At 33.3% G+C, this 17,450-nt stretch overlaps 2 protein-coding genes across 5 annotated transcripts in view; one reads left to right on the forward strand and one right to left on the reverse strand.

The window, feature by feature from the left end:
* LOC118737304 overlaps nt 1–17,450 on the reverse strand; it is a 169,993-nt gene that overhangs the window by 10,017 nt on the left and 142,526 nt on the right. The gene's annotated exons all lie outside the window — the stretch shown is intronic.
* LOC118736844 overlaps nt 1,705–17,450 on the forward strand; it is a 93,964-nt gene continuing 78,218 nt past the window's right edge. For 2 of the 4 annotated variants that reach the window (XM_036466907.1, XM_036466905.1), the window contains exon 1: nt 1,711–2,287. The gene's annotated coding sequence lies outside the window, so the exon portion shown is untranslated. Of the gene's footprint in view, nt 2,288–17,450 lie in introns of all 4 variants that reach the window. The other 2 variants (XM_036466909.1, XM_036466910.1) reach the window with 2 other exon arrangements.

Below are 17,450 nucleotides of genomic sequence, written 5' to 3' on the forward strand. Positions count from 1 at the left end.
GTGTTTCATACAACAAGGATTTCGCAAAGGCAAATTAACTCGCGCAAATTTACTTGAGTTCACGACTTGCATACATACATACATACATATGTCTCAAAAGCGCCCTGCAGCAATTCAGACTCACCCTAGGTTAGCCCTCAGATGTACCTATTGTTAGCAGCACTAGTCCCTCATAATTCCCCTGCCAATGGTTTCAACTGCCATTTTTAGCATTGGCGTGTCATTGGAAAAGGACCAGTCCAATCAAAACTAACCATAAGATAGTCCTGGACTAGTCCAATTTTGGAGATTTTTTTCTTTGGAGTAAGATTGCGTTCTGCACTTCGCAGAAGCTTTTTCATAATTCGGAAACACAAAAAAATAAATAAATTTTGTCATTTTATAACCACGTTGCTTCCGACGGCATTTGAACCCAGACCCTTCTGAAAGCTAACAAATAGTGGAAAGCATCTCTGCGCACTGAGCTACAGCCTCGCATGTAAATGCGTGTTCAAATGTTCACTTTGCATCAAGGCCAGACCAAGCGATTGGGACATTTACACGGTGGTGTTCTTTAAATTTTTTTTATTGAATTGCAAGACAACATCACCCTGTCACTGCCAAACTATACTTTTCGTCTATCTCCAGGCCGGTTCCTTGGGGACTGGTCGAAGGCTGACATTTTCGATGCAAGCAAATGTCCAATTCGGACCAGTCAAGTTTTAACCAGTGAAGTACTAGTCCTTAACGGAAAATTGGCCGCCTTATTGCTGCAGGGCGTTTAGTGAAAACAAAAATGTTGATGCTACATATACATACATACATATATCGTCGCCGCCGCGGTAAAAGCTGCTAGTTCCACTTTCTGCATAGCATATTTTTATACCCGCGCGCACTTGTGCACAAGGGTATTATAACTTTGTTCGCATAACAGCCTAAAGGAATTTAGATAGACGCAGATAAATGTATACATAATTGATAAGACTGAAAAGAGAAATCGATTAAGACGTGACTGTCTGTACAATTTGTACAACAACCACGTCTACCTCCCACATAACGGTAGTTTGCAGAAATACGAATACTGCTATATTTTAGTAACTACTGCAGCTTATTAACACAAAATTTACACTTATATTGATCTCTTGGGCGTGATACCGCCCACTTATAACTATATAAGTTTATCTCATTAAGTCAAACTGAACAGCAACTATCGAAGATGTTTGAAATAGGGGTAAAACGACCCTGCTTAACATGTAACGGTCGTTTTCAGAAAGATGAAAAAACTATACTTAATACGTGCGCCGGGTATGTAATGTTCGGCTTCGTGCGAACTTAGACTTCTTTACTGGTTTATCTCCAAGTTGTTCAAAAAACTTCGGCAACCGAAAAAAAATCGTACATTTGCAAGTAAATATGGGTGCTCCAATACCTCGATATGTACATTTGTATTATCGAATTTTCTATATCGAATTAGTTTATACAAACTTTCAACCCAATTAAAGAAAATAATAATAATTAGAGGCTTTTGACTACCTTGGCAGTGTACGGCCAATTGTTAACGCTTGAAACTGCCTATTAAGGTGGCAACCCGTTAAATAATTTGGTGCGGCGCGATATGCCGCGATCTTCTCAAACAGGTTGTGTTTGTTTGCTCATTACTGGCAGCAAGGCGGGTGTTAAGTGAGAGAATAAAAATGCCCCAAAAACGGCAGTGGTGCGACCAAAGCCCCACTAGCCTGGCCAAAGAAATAAAAAAGCGAGAAGAAGCTGTCGCTGAAACGATCGAGTGGCGGGTGTGGCGAACAGTGCGAAACGGCAAGGCAAAGTGCCAACAACGACGTTCTAAACTCGCGGACGTATAAAAGCGTGAATATAAAATTAGCGAAGCAACAAAAAAAAAAAAGTAAAAAAAAGGTGGGTAAATATTGTGACACCACAATAGGTGTGGTATGCCATAAATCGAAATAAAACATAAGGTCAAACGTTTGCAAAAGAACAGAAATAGAATTCTTGTTGGAGAAGTTGTTCTTGCAGCAGTGAACGGTGCGGTTGCTCAGCTGACACATTCGTGAATTTGTACGATCAGTGCGAAACGTGTTGTAGTAGCATAGCAGCACAGTGTAGATACATGTCTAAAGTGAAACGTGATTGCAAGCGTAAGCGAGCGAAAAGTTAAAAATTGTAATAAAAATAAGATCAAATTGTGCATATTCGAAAATAAAAAATAGAAAGAATTTAAATGAAGTAAATTTATTGTGGCTGTTAAAGTTGAAGGAGATTTCGGAATTTCGGGTTCGAGGCAAGCAAGGTGGGTATGACAAAGTAAATTATTTCAAAAACACTTCAACATGTATAAATACGAATATGTACAGTAGGGTGGTCCAAAAGTGCATGTGAGAAAAGTAAAGTCGGAATTTTAATGCTCTCACCCCCAGGATTGCTCTGTACCGAAACAAGTTATACCACTGTTTTTTTATTTTGAAATAAAAATAAATATTAGGAGGTCGCTCGAATTGCGCAAAGACTTCTATGTATTTTATACGGTAAAAAAAAGTTTTTCTTAGAAATGATATAGAATTCTTGAAAATCAATCGGCCCTATTATTGTTGTCGATGTCAACGTCGATGTAATTTTTTCATCAAAGTATAGCCCTCGTATGTCCAACTCCAGCTATGCTGACCACAGTATTTTTGCGAGGAACGCATTTACTCATAAATTCTTTGGAGCTGTACGAGAGCTTTTTTTTAATGAAAAAATTAAATCGACGTCCACGATCATAATCGAAAAACTTTATTTCTCTTCAGGAGACTTTCAATATTAATACCCAATGGTTTATTTAACCCTTTCTTAACCCTAATTATTTTTTATAGGTCACTGAAAACCCCACAAAAATGCAATGGGGGACTCTTTAAAAATAGCTCTTAAAAAATAGTAAAATAAACAATTGCATACTATCACTGGATGTCTTCTGAAAAAAACAGGGTTTTCCTATCGAAAATATTGATTTTCAAGAATTCCATACCATTTCCACGACATTTTTTTTTCTCCTCATAAAAAATACATGGACACTTTTACCGCTTTTAACAACCTCTAAATAAGTTTTGATTTCGAAAAAAAACATGAGTTGCTATAATTATTTTTCGGTATAGGACTTTAGCACTAAAATTCCGACTTCACATTTTCACCACCCTAATGCACATAATGTATACATTTGTATGCCTTCGTAATCAAATATATGTACTTGTTTCGCTCAGTGATCTTACGTATATATGTATGTAAATATGTGTACGCACCAATGTAGGTGCATATGAGTATTGAAATATGTATCTACCGTATGAATGGACAAATATGTTTTAACAATATTGGAGTTCTAAGTAAAAATTATAGTTGGTAATATCAATGTGTTTCGTATTTCATTAGTAGTGTAATACAAAACAAATAAAATGAACTAATGGGTACACTTAAATTTTTATATGAGAATTGAAGTCGGTTTTGTTTTCGCTTCAAATTTACTTGTTTAATATATTTGTCTAATAAAACTACACTAAGGACAAAAAAACATGATTTTTTTCAAACAAAGTCGTTTTCGGGATTTCGATGTTAACACATAATAATAAAAACTAGAGTGCCAGTTACTGTCGAAATTCGACAGTTTTTCTAGTTTTAGAAGCCTTGGAGAGGTTTTCTAACTTTACACGTAGCAAAACTTATTCGGTACAAATTAACTAACCGGAAAATCTTCTGCTTTAGAACTAAAACGTAACTAAAATTTTTTATCTGAGAAGGTCTTTGGAGGACTTCGGCAGGACTTGGAATTGACCCGATACATTCAAGTTTATCGATAAATTTCAATGATTTGATACATATCGGTTCGATGAATTTCAAGAACACTAAATTTCGATAACTCAACAAAATTCGTTAACTCGACCAATTTCGATAACTGTGAAATTCGATAGCTCGATAAATTTCGATAGCTCAGAAATATTAAAACTTTGGATACCTTTATAAATTTTTACTTTTGACATCTCCACATTTTTCGAAAACTATCTAAACATTTTGATAACTCGTTACACTCTGTTAAGACGAATAATTTCGATAAGCAGTGATAAATCGATAAGCTTATATAACCTTGAAATTTCGATAAATCGATAAATTTTGAAAATTCCATAAACTTTGCTTTGTTGAACCAACCAATTTCAGTAGATCAATAATTATCGATAACTCTGTAAGTTGAAAGAACTCCATGCATTACGACACCTCGATAAATTTCGTTAAGTGTATAAATAATGATAATTCAATAAATATCGATAACTTGATACATTTCTTTAACTTGACAAATTTCGTTAATCCCGCACGTTTTAATAGCTCGATAACTATCCGTAAATTTGGACAACTAAGTCTGTGTCTATAAATTTCGACAACTCAGTAAACATTGATCAGTTTGAATAATTCGATACGTTGCGATAACTTAATAAGCATGGATAAATTTCGATAATTATAAACTTCGATGATTCGATAAATTTCAGTAACTTTTATGGCTGATTTTATTTCGATTACTATCGAGAAATTTCAATTCAATTAATCTAATTCTTATGTATTTCTCATTGTCTCCATTTTCGCCTTTATCTCAATTTTCGTCTTTATCTTCACGTTTGCCTTCTTTTTTTTGACTTCATCGTTATCATTTATTTCTTCATCTTCATATTTATCTTTGTCTTTAGCTTTGAAAGCTTAATTTCAAATATGTAGTGAAACAACAGGCGAAAGATGTCAAATTGAACATGTTGCATGTTGCATGCACATGTTGTCTATACACAATTCGAAAATGTTTAAACGACGGTTTTGGCCGTAATTTTCAACCAATTGTGAAACCAAAAAAACTCTGCTCATCTACGGAAAAATGCCTTTCCAACGGTGTTCATGGTTTTGAAATCGGTTCGGTAGAATCGCCAAACGAACGGAGACAAAATTTATGTTAGCGTATTAATATATAGATACAAATACATATTTTGGCGCTTACGCTTTTGCCAATTGTTTTGCAATTTGTTCTCCTCCAATTTGTAGTGTATGTCTTGAAATTGATACACAAATATACGGGCCCACAGTTTTACGCCGCCTCCGAACCGCAAATGAATTTTATTAGAAGCTTTCCTATGGTAGACTATTTTTAACACAAAAAGTGTTTTAATTTAATTTGAAATAAAATAGGTATTTCGATTGAATGATTGTAATAGAAATGTACTTCAAACTGAGCATTTGAAAATATGTTGATATAAAAATTTTGGTTTTGTGTTTCTGAACTATGAAAAAGCATCTGTGAAGTGCAGAATGAAGCTATTTAAAGTAAATGAAAGATCGCTTGGGTTTAAATTTAAAACGAAAACACAATCAACTAAATCGTTTCTTTATTTAAGACAATTGCCTGTACTCATATACATATGTACATTAGACTTCATCACTCCCCTTCAAACAAAAAAAAATAAAAAATCGGTGCTTTTTTCCATTGGAATAATAAAATCTATTATATTTTAGGATTGCAACAAAATATTTGGGAAAAATATTAAGATTTACGTAAGCTGGACCGATCGGAAAATACCTCCTAAAATTTAGTGTTTGTCATCAAAGGCGACTTTTTTCAAAAAATCTTTTAAGAAACTATTTTTACTCATAAAAACTAAATTTTTAGAGGTATTTTCAAATCGTTAAATCTTAATAATTTTCGGAGACTTTTGGTTTGGCGATGCAGTCTAATGTACTACATAGATATCTACATAGCACAACATCGAACACACTGAGTACCATTGTTTGCAGAGCATATCTAATGGATTTACAAGGCTACTGGTAGCGTGAAGTGAGCCCGACGTTCAGGAATATCTACACCAATTTAAGATTTTGACAGTCATTCTCCAAATCATTTCAAGTGAATTGACTTACATTCATCAAAAGATATAAACAAACACATACACTTTTGACAATTATAAATCAGAATGTCCGTAGCGTAAGATTTGAAAAATCGAAAAGATAAATTAAAGTTAGCACGAACAAAGAGTTGAAAGCTGCCGACAAGTGGCGAACGAGACTCATTTCATCTGTGCTAAATTAACTACGCATTTGCGGAGGGCGCGAAAATAATTATAAACAATGATCTCTCGTTGTGTATCTTACCAGCATTCGCTCATACTTATTATGCATATATGTATGTAAGTAAGTAGCATGTACTTAAATAGTTCCTATAGTGCATATCGTAAATATAGCACATCAAATAAAACTGTTATTCTCTCGCCATAAATAAAATCGTATGCAATTTGTCGTCCCTCCCCCTTCCAGTCAAATTGCTGTCCAGCCGATTCGGTCCCGGTTAAAATAATGCCGTTACTCTCATTCTGGTGCAGTGATTTTCTTTCCACAACTTTGGTGCAAATGCATTTTAAGTGAAAACTTACCCGCTATTCGTGTTACAACTAGCATTTTGGATAATAATGGGTAAGGTTAGATTTTGCAAAGGAAGCGGGAGGGACGGAAGTTTGCATACGATTTTCAGTTTGCTTTCATAAACAATACTTTTCGTTCGGAAAACTTTGTTTCTCTTCAGGAGACTTTCACAAATACTACACAATTGTTTGTTTAACTATTTTCTATTATTATCCATTTTTTTATAGAACCCCTAAAAACCCCAGAAATTGTAATAGAGGGACCCATAAAAAATCAATAGGACTAAAAAATGGTAAAATCTGCAATTGACTAGTAAATTGGCAGTCTCCCGAAGAGAAAAGAGTTTTCCGATCGGATAATATTGATTTTCAAGAACTGCATACAATTTCTACGAACCAAGTGGTTTTTCCCATATAAAAATATTTTTTGATTTGATTGATGAAAAAAAGAGTATACTTTTTTCGGTATAGAACAATCGTAGGTTGTGAGAGCATCCAAATTCCTACTTTACTTTTTTTTTGTATGCATTTTCGGACCACCCTAGTGCACATACCTTGCAGGAATCCAACTTTAATCTGGTTCCGCGAACAGTTCAACTCGAACCTCGATTAGTTATAGGTATAAATGATAGTCCCACATTCAGCGACCTCAGAAAATAAGTCATATGGTCATACTCCATATAACATTTTCTCTTAAATTTGGATTTTTTTAGTAAGACATTGGCGATTATTTGTCCGATATGCTATTCCCAACATAAACCTTTCCTACGTATTTTATGTTGAAATAAAAAACAACATCAAATTTAAGTCTTGCTCAAATCGTAGCACACGCTTTACATACATACATATATGTATGGTATGTTCATACTTTTGCATTATGGTATGGTATTGTCAGTTGAATTTGCTTCGCCAGCAAAATAAGTTATTAATGCTTTTAATTTTCAATAAATTCTACTCTTGCTCTTAACCAGCAGACCTCAAGTTTTTGTGGAGATCATGAACATTTATAAATAGATATGTATAAATTTATGTATGTGAGCATGTGCTGTAAAAAACTCCCTGTGGGAAAAATCTCTTGTTCTGAACTGGTGCGCTTGTAGTACATTTAGACCCAGTACTGGTTGCAAACGACTGGCGAATTTAACATCTCGATATCCTAGGAAGTGTCACTAGACCCCCCCCCCCCCCCCCCCCTGCTGCATTTATTTTTCGATAGTTCTGAACCAGTTCTAAAATCGAAAGACAAAAGAAAAAAGTAGAATGACTTTTAAATCTTTTTGGCAGAGGTGTTTGCTGTTATTGGCTAGATTCCAGACGGTCCCAAGATGTTAAAATGTGAATAAAAATTTTTTGTTTTGTATTACCAAGCTATGAAAAAGCATCTGGGAAGTGCAGAATGGAAGTGTATTTGAACGAAAACTCCGCAAAAACATATATCTTTGTAAAGCAAACAAGCCCCCCGCTTCGAAAGTACCACATTTCGCTGATTTTGAACTGGTGGCGAGCTAGTTACTATCTGACTGGTTCGTTTTTGGCAATAAAGATCTAGTACGAAACTAGAAGTTTCATTCACTAGCTCGCGGTTTCCCTGCAGGGCTTGTATGCATATATCTACATGTAAACATTTTATACAGACAAACCGAAAACTGACTTCAACGCCTCACCAGCGGGTCGACCATCTGAAAATTTACTCCAGAAAATTGTGCCCGAATGTTATTTATGTTAAACTATGTAGTATGTATACATACATACATACTTACATATGTAAATATGTATGCCAGTGAGTATGCTTATGCTTAAGTAATGTAAGCAAATTTAATGAATTGTCCAAACAAAATGCTTTAGTAAAAGGGAAAATGAGCATAAATCCGTTTGTTTAAAATCCTATAAAACACTCGAATTATTGCTGTTTTAAAAATTATCCCGAAACGCCGTTAAACAGCGACTGGTACTAAAATTGATTTGAATTTTTGCGATATTAAATATCCATATAAAGTATATATACTTTTATTTACTATCTTTAAAAGTATTCTTCGGCAAAGCGAGACAATCAATTTGACGTAATTTTTCATTTTCATCGCAAACATGCTTAGTTATTAATTGTGTGCTTATTTACTTTACTCAAGCTCGCCGAAGGGAGTAAGATTACACTTATTAATTTATAATCGTTATTTATTTAGTGTTTAGAGATTATTGCATAATTTGCTTTACTGTAAGTGAGCATGGTTTATAGAAATACTTAAAAAGCAAACACGTTTTGAAAACGGAGTCTTTTATTCGATTTAAATAAAATGAAAATAAAATCTGAAAAAAAACTAATGAAATGAATTTTGCATAACTGAGAAAGGTAATTTATTTGGGGCTGCCGCAGCGTTCAAACTGTTGTGGTTTTTAGAGAAATTTAAGTCTGGAATTTTCATAGGTTAAAAGTATTTATGATATAAAATTTAGATCGTAAATTGCTGCTTTATATTTGAACTTAACTATCCATTTTCTTTGCTGTGGATACTCGTATAAGGTAGTCAAATGTTTACTTAACTGCATACTTGAGACTATTTTGGAGTCAAATATGGCGTTATAAATATAAATTTTATTGAAAAATTAAATTCCGAAAATTTATTTCCGAAATTTCAATTCTAGAAGTCAGACGCAAAGAACTTGTATGTTGTTTGAATATGGCAGTGTGGTGCTTGTCAGCTAAAGAAAATTTTAATTGATTTAAATTTTTTTGATTTTTTTCAAAAAAAAACAGCAATTAATCCTTATTGTTTGAACGGTATTTTATCTGTAAAAAATAATAATTAAAATTAGTTTTTTGTTTTTTAAAGGGCTGTTTGTAGTTCTCAAGAAAAATCAAAGGAAATACTATGTTAAAATATTCTTCATTTTCGACGAATAATCCCGAAATCTTCTTCGCTTTTTAATTGTTGAACATATTTGATTCAAATTGTTGCACTAATATCTATCCAGCTGCGTCAAGCCAATTATTAATGATTTTCACTGAATGGAAGCTATATGTCGCACAGAGCTGGGTCGTAATGATTCCTTTAGGAATTAAATTACTCCCAATTACAGATTACAAGGAATTGTAATTAGGAATCAATTCCTTCAGTCCACAGCAAAGGAATCGATTACTTTTTCAATTCCTTGAAGTAATTTCAAATGTAATTGGGTTTTTCTTTAATTCCATTACAAGGAATTTCATATTGTAATTGGAATAAATTACGTGCTAGTAATGTAATTTTTTTTTCCAATTCCTTTGAAAGGAATTGAAAATGTAATTGATTTTTTTTCAATTCCATAACCTGGAATTGCAAGAGTACTTTAGTTTTTCCAATTACTCAAAGGAATTGTAAAAGTAATCGAGAAACTGAAAGTTCATTCACGAATATACAATGTGGAATTTTTGTTGTGGTCAAAGATTAAAATCGAAAGCACACATTGGCCATCTTCTATGTATATCTATATATATATAAAAATGTTGTGTTCGTATGTCACGGTCATCAAAACCCGAGAACGGCTGAACCGATTTGAATAATATTTTTTTTATTATTCGGTATAATACCAGAACCAATGATATCGCAAAAATTTGGTGGGTTGCCACCTATTTTAAAATTTAATTAATTTAAAATCAATGAATTATTACAATATGGGTATTAAGTTAAAGAGGTTTATGAAAGATAACTGTTGGAAGTTTTTTCGACGAGGGTGGCCTCCTATTTGAAAATTTAAACTCAGTCAAATTGTTAAAAAAAAATGAAATATTGCCATGTGGGTGTCAAACTAAAGAGTTTTAAGAAGGCTTACTGCCGAAAATATGTTTGAGGAGGGTTGCCATCTGTTTGAAAATTTAACTAAATTACATTGATAAAATAAATAAAATATTACAATATGGGTATCAAATTAAAAAGGTTTGAGAAAGATAACTGTTGGAAATATTTTTGAGGGGGCTGCCACCTATTTGGAAATTGTAACTCAGTTAAATTGATAAAGTAAATGCAATGTTGGCATGTGGGTGTCAAACTAAAGAGTTTTAAAAAGGCTTACAGTCTACCATGAACACTTCCAGAAATATGCAATATGAAAAGTTCGGTTTATATGGGAGGTGCCAAACGCCATTCTCCAACCATGCAAATTTTTCTCCATGAGTATGGAATTGGTCTTATATATTTATATAGATATCACCATACCCAGTTCTAGTCCTCTACCACAAATATATGCAGTTTGAATAATTCGGTTTGTATGGGAGGTGCCACGGCCCTCGAAACTTTTTTTAGCTATAACCATCCTTGGAAAGTCTGCAGTAGATTCCGAAATTTAAAAAAAACGGTACGGCCTTTCTCGAGCTTTGCGAACAGAAAAAAACGCCTTTCAAAATATATATTAGTATAGACTAGCCAAACTCTGCTTGTTTTGCGGGTTAAAACACTACTACCGATGAAAATCGATGGATAAATAAACAAGTTTGCAAGGGATAAGTGAAAGTGCAATAATTTTTTGTATGAAATACTAGCAGGAAATTTAACAAAGCTATTGCAATTCAACAGTAAAAAATTTTTTTTTATAAATTTTTCGATTACTTTTTAAATTACTTTGAGGAATGGAAAATCAATTACATTTTCAATTCCTTTCAAAGGAATTGGAAAAAAAATTACATTTTCAATTCCTTTCAAAGAATTGAAATAAAAGAAATTACATTACTAACACGTAATTTATTCCAATTACAATATGAAATTCCTTGTAATGGAATTAAAGAAAAAAACAATTCCATTTGAAATTACTTCAAGGAATTGAAAAAGTAATCGATTCCTTTGCAGTGAACTAAAGGAATTGAATCCTAATTACAATTACTGAGGAATGTAATTGTAATTGTAATGTAATTGCATTTACCCAGCTCTGATGTCGCAGTAGTTGAAAACTTAACGGTAAGCTCCAGCTAATTTAAAGTGGCACTTTGTTAACCTAAAGGACAGAGCTCGAAATTTTTACGAACGTTTGGAGATTTTTTTTTAAATGTTCCACAAAGGTTGAAACTTGGACTTACACAGTTTTTGTTAAAGAATAAACTATATTTTTATAAAAAATAATTATAATTGAAAAGATAATAAAATAAATAGTCAAATCTTATTGGTGTCTTAAGTTATGATGCGCTCTATATAGTCAGAGTCTGAAACATGCATACCCTGACGTTTTGACAAAATTATTCATTTATATTTTCCATACCAAATTGTTCTTATTTTTTTATAAAAATACATATACTTCATTCAACAGCAAAAACCATAAGAATCCATTTTTTTTAATGTCAAACAGAACGTGGGGAAAATGCAAAAAAATTATCAAAAATCTATTGTACCTTTTGGTTACTTGAAATTTCCACTTTATTGTAGATACCAAAATATAATGAGCTACAAAACTGCATAAACAAAATTTTTCTAGGAAATCGAAATGAAAAATTTAAAATTTCGATGAGTTTCTTGGCATTTCTTGCATTTTCCCGAGTTCTGTATGAAATTAGTAAAATGTATTTTTGTGGTTTTCGCTGTTGAATGATACACATATATTATTATAAAAAAAACAAGAAGGATTTGGGATGGAAAGTGTAAATAAAAAAATCGTCAAAACTTCGGGATATGCATATTTTTGATGCTGACTGTATGTTATAACAAGTAATTTTTAAGCAAAAAAGCTGACTTAAATTCTCATATAAAAATTTGAGAGTACCGTTAATTTCTTCATTCCAAACCAAATAAGTATGGGACCATCTCGGAGATAGAGAAAGAATAATCGGAACCGGTTGACGTGGTCCAAAGTTACGCGGTAACATACATAAAAAAATATATATATATTCCGACGAATTAATAACCTTCTCCTTTTTAGAAGTCGATTAAAAATATACCAGCTTACCAAATTTCAGTCGATTTCACGGATCTAACACTTCTTCTTCTGATAGTTACAAACATCGGTACAAAGTTTAAATACCATTTAATGGTAATGAAATGTATATAAATTGCTTGATAGTTATGCATGAAACTTTACGATTCTTTACAGCCGCGGCTGAAATTATAAAACTCTAACGCACCAGTGCGCTTTGTTTATTCGAACGTACTCGTATCTTCACATGTATCACTAGAGGATATTCCGTAGCTTCTCAACATTTGGTCATAAGTATGTATGTACGTACGTACAAGTTTAATTGGAAAATCAACAAAAACCAACCAACAAATTTGGAAAATTAGCGAACCGTAGCAAATGCCAAAGCTAATAGCTATTATAAATGTGTACAATGTACACATACATACTTACATACATACACACCTACATCATATACATATATACCCATATCATATAGTGCACATACGCACTTATATATACATATATATAAATATAGGCACATATTCATGGGCGTACGAGCGTACGGCTTAAGGGGGGAACTAAATTAGTATGGGACCGCCACTGAGGCAGCAGAAAAGAATTAACGAAATCGGTAATGTGGTCCAAAGTTATGCGGTAACATATATAAAAAAAATAATTCCGATGAATTGATAACCTCCTCCTTTTTTGCAGTCGGTTAAAAGAAAAAAAAATTAATGAGGTATATTATAATTTTTAATAGCTATTTTTTTAAATTTCTTACAAAATTTACATAAAAAAAATCTCAGGCCCCCTCTAAATTATGCTCTGCGTACGCCCATGCAAATAATACCAAAACTTGCTTCGACCTTGCCAGCTCTTAAATGGCAAATAAACAAACCAGTTGGAACGGGATGCGTACGACTTTGCTGCTTTCGCTTTATTGCTTCTACATACAGCTGCTGCCAAAAAATCGCTTTAGCTTTCGAAAATGCCAACGAAGGCAATACCAACAGCAACTAAGTGCCCAACTGAGACGAAAGAAATCTGTGTTTAGTTGTAAATTAGTGGAGGCGGAAAATAACCAAAACAACGAAAAATCACGTTTGATTTTTTTCTCTTACAATTTGTGTTCGCTTTACAAAACTGCACGATTTTCCAATTTTAGTTTGGTGTCTGCTTGCATTTTTTTTGTTTTATTTTCTACAATTTCTCTCACGAGTAACAACATGCAGTTCAGACAGACGTGAGCACGTGAAGCTAGCGGTGTAGGCGGTGGGTGGGGGTCAGGGAAGCCAACTTGTGGGGAATTCCCCGATTTGCGGGTGGTTGTTAAAGAATAAATATATTTTTATAAAAAAATAACTCAAATTAAATAACAAAATAATAATAATTGGTGCGAATAAAATTTTTTCGACCACTCAATGTACATACGTAAATATTATATTTATTTGTTAACTAACTTTATAAAAGTTTGGTTTGGTTTATGAATACATAGATGAATTACATTTAAAAATAAAATAAACAGAAAGATCAGCAATAAAATCAAAATACATTAAATTTTTGTGAGTGCTTTTTTATAAATGCGATATCTATGGGCGGGGAATTTTACGAGATTTCGGGCAAAATCGGGGCATTCATCATCAGGGAGTTCTCAAAAATGAGTTGGCTACCCTGGTAAGGGTGTAAGCGGGTGATATATGCAAATGCATACATACGTACATATATATGTATGTACATATGTACAAGTACAAGCTACTGAGGCACATTGCATGCTATTTTTACAACCTCCTTTTGTTATAAGAAATACGCATACTTATGTATGTATGCACGAGTATATATTTGTGTATTAGGTCGCATCTATCTCCATACAAAAAAATAAAAAATATTATCGCACCGTTCTTCCAGCGGTGTTATATAATCTATTATATTTTGTTACTTCGATCAAAATATTTCAGATAAATACTAACATTCACGTGAGCTGAAGCGAGTTGAAATCACCTCCAAAAACAGAGTGTTTTACAAATAAAATAAGTTTTAAAAAATATTGTATTTTACATACAAATTTGTAAATATTTTATAAACGAAATCAAAATAATGCGATATTTGGAGGTATTATCAAAGCAGATCAGCTCACGTATGTAAGTCTCAGCATTTTTCCCAAATTAATTCGTGAAGGTTTTAAAATAAAAAAATATATAATTCCATTGGAAAAACCGGAAAGGTGTTTGGTGAGGCATCTTAATGTACATATGTATGTTCGTGAATAAGCGAATGTAGATATTAATGCATGCACTTTCACGCAAGTACGTGTCTGTCGCTCTGATGCTTTGGACCGCATCAAGAGGTATCACAATTGGGCCAAAGACTTTTTATGGCTCGCTTCATTTGTTTTTGGCAACAACTATATTTTCAATTGCACTTTAACATCGACGTCATGAAACTGATGCTGCTGGCATTAGCTTTCAGTTCTGTACATATGTATCAATGTTAGCGCAAAAACCTAAAATTAACAACAACAAAATTAAGGTAAAGTAAAAGTCAAGAGTTTGTATCTTTTCCATTGAAAATTCTGGCACATAATTGACTTTTCCACATAGCGTGCGCAAGTTGATAGGCGTAGGAATTTCAATTAAATTTTGACATCTGCTTTGAATTATTGGCTATTTATCAAGAACCCTATGTTCAATGTTATTATAGCTAATTGCAATTCTCCTTAATTGTAGCTGTAACTGCACTGAGGGAAATAAAAAAATGAAAACTGGGAAATGAGTAAGCACCTTACGAGGTAAGCTAAGTTTTCGTTCAGTTTTTTGTACTGAAATTGTCATGATGACCAATGTTATCTACTAGTAAGGCACAAAATGAACACTTCCGACGACGCATTACGTTGACAGTTGCAAAATAACGTGCTGCCGAACTTATGTATTTCCAAGCGTCGAACTACTCCAAGGGACTGCTTTGCATTATACGTAACTTACTTTGTAAAGCGGCTCAGAAGTATGTCTGATACCAAATGTGCATTCTAAATTCCTATTTACATAAGGCGGCCACGTCTTTGATAAAGTAAGGGAGATTCGTCAGTGAAGTTGTAAGGACCGTCGGGTGAAGTGTAAGTTGCTGGTAATGTATTGCCACTTCACTTACGAATCTTCTTTACTTTAACCACCATGATAAGGTATTTATAATCAGTTCGTTGACACGTTTGCTTAGAAGGCTGATAAGGCAGAGAACATTTAAAATTCAGTTATCGGGCCTGAATTCATCTGATTATATTTTGCATAAGTGTGGATGCTTGCACCTAATCAACTCCTCGACACCGTACTTGAATAGTCCAGCTGACAGGGCTTCAGTTCGCGCAGCTTTATTAGTTTTCAGCCACCTAATTGCTATTCGCACCTCGGCATAGCCTTTCGTCGCCAACGACTGGGGGTTCGGGTTCATCTTCTCCTCTACTTTCAACGTTGATACCATTCAACAGGGTTGGAAAGGTTTTAATATTGTTATTGAGCTTTTTACCACCATTATTTTTATTAGAAAAAAAGATTTTCAGTAGAAAAATCGGTAGTTAACTACCGATTCTGAGTTAACTATGCACTATGGATTTGGCCCTAAGACTCTTAGACCTTTTGTTGCTAATTGAATGTTAATTGCAATTAATGCAATTCGTTAAACTTATACTCATAGTTCTTTGCCAAAGTATCGTAATATCGTTAAGTACATATGTGTATTTTACAATAATAGAAGGTCTAAAGGGGGCTATAACACTTTAAAAAAAAAAAAAAATCCGAATTAGGACATTCTTTCAGCTAAGGATCGATATATAGTATATCAGCAGGCAATTATGCATACATTTCATACAAGCAGTGTATAGGCGCAGCAAACAAGTATGTTATAATCTCGTGATAAAACTGCATAAGTCGACTTAGGTGAAACAATATATGAATACACTTATTTACTTGTATGTGTTGTTACTACAAACCGTATTGTTTTATGCCAATTATTTTTTTTTTAGTAAGTAGATGAAGTTTATACCTATTTCGGATAATATCTAGTAAATAATAAATAGCATTATCCTGCAATTCGAAAACCAGAATTAGGTACTTTTTTGCTGACAGCAATGAATTAACTATGCATAGTAATTAATAGATTTCCAATTTTAAATTGTTTACATTCGATAAACGATACAAAAAGCAGGTGGCACGTTCACGCATCGTTTGTTATTTAAAGTGCCAAGAATTGAGGCTTTTGCGGTTGTGGCTAATTATGCCGGCAGGCGATTGCATAGGTATGTACATATGTTTGCATCTATTTGTATTTCAATGCAACCCTGCAAGAAAAATCTGTGTTACAAAATTCAGTTTGCTTAGAGAAAAAGGTTTACTTAGATGCAATACAAGACTGGCAGTCTTCGAACCACAATCGAATTGGGCTAATGTAACGTAAAGGTGATAAGAAATACATGAGGCGTGTTGAAAAAAAGGTACTGTTTTCATCATATCTTCTATTTGCTGTAGTTTAAATTGGCACTGAATTGATCGTTGACTCTGAAATTTACCGAGGAAATGCACAGGGAGGTGGGGGTTGGTATAAAGGTACATTTTTTCTAGTATCCATTGGTATGGGAATTCCTCTGAACTAATACAATTTCTTGCAGGTCGGGAATGTATGTTGTTCTCATACGAGTATTATTAAATACATGAAATGAATATGTGTGGGTTACTTATTAAATTCTTAATTTCAATGTTTTACATGAGCTCCATTGTGGGCTAATGTAAATGCAATTAACATTCAATATACATACATACATATAAGTCTAATTAAACCGTCAGGTAAATTACTTTTAAAATGCATTTCTACGCATTAAGATACATCTTGCGGCTGCTTTATAAACTGTAAAAAGTGCAACAAATTTTATGTAGCCTACATCGATATCGATGTAAAATTGATGGACACGGTTTTCGTACACACACATGTATGCATAATACGCTTAGTTTATTAACAGGGCACAGCAGAACAAGCGAACTTAAGGATGTTTACATACCTTTATTCCCCTCTCCTTAGTATTTCCTAACTCAACCGTATAAAGTTTTCTGCTTTTTATAATGTGCAATACTTTTACGTAGCTATTCATCACAAAATTAAAAAGAAAAATAGTTTTTTCAAACCAGAAAAATTTACCTTAATTTA

This window comes from Rhagoletis pomonella, unplaced genomic scaffold, assembly GCF_013731165.1.
Source record: "Rhagoletis pomonella isolate Grant_MI unplaced genomic scaffold, Rhpom_1.0 Rhpom_scaffold_00004, whole genome shotgun sequence".
Taxonomy (NCBI): Eukaryota; Metazoa; Arthropoda; class Insecta; order Diptera; family Tephritidae; genus Rhagoletis; species Rhagoletis pomonella.